The sequence below is a fragment of the Condylura cristata genome, unplaced genomic scaffold (assembly GCF_000260355.1).
Source record: "Condylura cristata isolate star-nosed mole 26May11 unplaced genomic scaffold, ConCri1.0 scaffold00013, whole genome shotgun sequence".
Classification (NCBI taxonomy): domain Eukaryota; kingdom Metazoa; phylum Chordata; class Mammalia; order Eulipotyphla; family Talpidae; genus Condylura; species Condylura cristata.
In genome coordinates this window covers 24,545,007-24,548,698 of record NW_004567114.1, presented here as the reverse complement: position 1 = coordinate 24,548,698, position 3,692 = coordinate 24,545,007, and positions in this window count along the sequence as shown.

Below are 3,692 nucleotides of genomic sequence, written 5' to 3'. Positions count from 1 at the left end.
GTGAAGTGGGGAAATGCCTCTGCTTTACAGAATGTCACCTGATGGGGAAGTGCGGGTGTGATTCAGGGGGGTGGCCGCGCCCAGTCCCTCCCGCTGTACTCGCTCTTCCGGATCTGCCTCCCTGGGTTTGAGTGCCGGGCTCTCCGGGGACCATGGAGTTGTACCTATGAGTCCCTCCCCCCTCATTCTGGGGTCGCCTGTGGATGCAGGAGATATCAAAGTCAGGGGCCAGGGCATGGCCATTTTCTGCCCCCGAGGGGTGAGGCAGGGGGAGCCAGGTGTCAGGGAGAGAGTAAATGAACTAAAGAGGACAGAGTGCAGGAGGAGTTCTTTTTTTTTGTTTTAAAGATTTATTTTATTTGTGCATACAGAACTGGGGTACAGGCCAGAGATGCAAGGGCAGTGAGAGTGGGGAGCAGAACAGGCCAACTGATGAAGTACACTGCTGAGGGGAGCAGTGGACACATCAGGAGAGATCTGCCCACCATGTGGTCACCTCCAGGGCAGGTGGGGATCAAACTCACGTGGAAGTGGCTTCAGCTTTTTATGTTGTGCTTTAACCCGCTGCGCCACCAGGGAGGGCCAGGAGGAGTTCTTGACAGCTCCCATGTCCTGTTTCCAGATTCCTCAGGCCTGGGAGTCTTCTTTGGATTTCACAAGATACTTCTAAGTTGTCCATGTATACTCACCTGTTGCTCACAAAATGAGTCTTACACTATTTTGCTCTTGTTGCAGACACCTAAGAGGTGATTTGGGCAAAAAATGAAAATCGGTGGAAGGTGCTGGGTGGAATCTGATGAGGCCCTGGAGGTCTGAACAATCCAGTTTCGGCAGGGCAGCTCTCTGGACTTCAGCCACAGGACTGGGAAGCTCACTTCCCTCTGGCCCACACCATTAAGATGCTTCAGTGAGGGGTCTCTCAGTTCCAAAGTCCACATTCCCTGGGGGTGGGGAAAAGAGAACCTCACTGATGTGTAATGACTGCGGGACAGCCCCGGGCAGCAGGGCCACATAGCTGAGGGAGGTTGACCAGGCACTCAGAGCAGACAGTCTGTTCTCTAAGAACAAGGTGCGGGCACCGACCAGCCAGCTCAAGGGATGTTCTAGACGCCTGGTTTCTGTGGGGCCGCATACAACGTACTGTGTATGGGAAACTGTGCTTCTCATTAAAGAGAGGGATGCAGAGATTGATAAAAGAAAGTCTGTGACATCAAAGAAAGTGTACTCTGTGCACTAGTAACAATACTCCAAGTTGGCCTGTAACAACTAACTGCCAGAGGAGATCTTCAAGCATGAAATGCAACAAGAAAAGAGAATAGAAAGACCTCTTTGCACTGTGAGGCCTGTAGGAATGAGCAGGTAGCACAATGGAAGGGCACTGAGATCTTAGGATATGTTTGCTGGCATTTCTGGGTGAGATCTAAGAAGCCTCAGTGGAAGGCACGCTTTCTCTTTCTCTGGTTTGTGCTGGGAGGTTGTGAGCTGGGGCTGGGGACATCTTGCTAATGTGAGGGAATGACGCTGACGTTCAGGGAGCTAGAGCAAGGCTTGGAGCCTGGAGACAGCACTGGAGCACTCAAGCCAGGCACAGTGCTGGGCCAGTCTGCACGTTTCCTGGTTATGTGAGCAGATTTATAAGCTTTTTCCTTCAGATGGTTGTACCAGAACTTCCGTTTCTTGCCATGCGGAATGCTAACTGACTTTAGCCACTGTTCTCCTATGGGCTTCCTCTTGTGAAACAAACATCTGGTCATGTTTTCTCCTTGCATAAAACCATTGCCACATATACCCATGGTCCATTGGCTAAATCCCAAGCTCATGAACGTGGTATTGGAAATCCACCCTGATCCTCTCTGGCTCCACTTCTAGCCTCTTTGTTCCTTGTTTCTGTCTCCAGCAACACTGAGCTATGTATGCCACACTCCTGCTGCTCTGAAGAGGGCCTTTACTGGGAGCCTGCTGTTCTGAAGAGGTCCTTCATTGGGAGCACATGAGGCCTAGTCAGGATCAGGACGGTAGGAATCACATGAGGAGACTCCAGTCAGCCCGGCCAAGGTAGCCCAGCAGCCCGGACCTTGACCCAGAGTGGCAGCGGCTTCTCTGAGCTGATGCTGGGGATGCTGGGCCTTTCTGGTGAGTGACTCACCATCAGGCTCCCAGCTTCGACAGCTCTGGATTCTCGGTAGTATCTCCTGTGGACTCAGCCAGCTCTGTCACGAGCAATAGGATGGCCTAGTGGCCCCACCAGGGGATCTTACTGCAAGTCTCCTTATCCTAAACCACAGCACTTGAGTGAAATATTCAGTGTCTAAGCTCTCAAAACAGGAAACTATTTATCTGAAGTGCAGGAAGGAATACTTACTAGAGTTTCCTATCCCCTCCCACAACTCTTTACTCATTTCTTCTGCACTAAACTAGGCCCACTTGTTGGTACTCTTGATTTATCAAACTGTCAACTGTTTGTCTCTGGGCTGGTCCTGTATACCTTGACCCAAATTACTGCATCAGGAAAGGAATAGTTTCCAGAACTGGGCTGAACTAGGAGACACTCACTAGGAATGTGCACCTATCCCAACAGTTCTGCTCTGAATGGTGTGGGCTTTCATGACCTTCCTTTGGATAGCAAAGATGGAAAAAGGCCAGTAATTGGTCAGTCCCCAGTTCCTGGAGACCTTTTCGGGGGAATAGGTGTAGAAGGCAATAAGCCCTGAGGTACAGATGGACTTTTTAGTTTTTCTTTCTTTCTCCTCACTCCACCCACAATCTTTCTCTTCCAATGCCCTGAATGGTTTTGGGTTTGGAAGGTGTCAGTCTTTGCATTCTGCTTGCAGAGGATTTGGGGGTACAGGAAATCACCTTACATGTTTTTGAAGTCACTGTCCTGTTGGTTTTCTCTGTTATGGCAGCTTAACCTCTGCATAGTGTTGGTCTTTTCTGATTAAGACAGGGTGCCTGCTTTCCTTACTTATGGCTGAAATGGGTTGAGTGTTGAGAATCAAATCCACAACACACATCACTCTTACTAACCTGGAATTAAGTGCTATTACTGAGTCAGTTTCTCACATGAGGAAAAAGTTCAAAGACATGAGAAAGTGGTCGATTCACTCTTCTACGTATAGTGCAGGGGCGCTTTTTCTCTGCCAGACCCTATTTCAGTCTCTGGAGTTTACCACTGTCAGTGTTCTAACACACATTGACTCTTAGCTCTTGAGCACATAGAGCTGTGGGCTCAGCTATTTTCCCCATGATTGGCTTAGGGGTGTCACTTGTAACACAGCTTTGATGCTTTGGTCCATGAGTAATGGCTTATGCTTATCCAACTACATCGCTAGTTCCCACTTTTGTAACAAAGTAGCTAAAGTTACTAACTCATGATGCAGAATATTTTCTCCTGGGTTAAAAAATGCTGTAAGGTTTTTGATTTTTCCCTTTGAGTAGCGCTTTTAAATTTGAAAAGAAAATCCTTTAGAACCAGAGTTAGAAAAGACATACTGGCTTCAGAGGAAGTTTCCATCACTTCCAGCTGTGTGACTGAGCTTTGGTGTAGATAGACAGATAGGTAGTTTGATAGAAAGAAAGGGAGATAGATAGATTGGATGGATGGATAGATAGATAGATAGATAGATAGATAGATAGATAGATAGATAGATAGATAGATAGATAGATAGATAGATATGGCTAGCTCTCTAGAC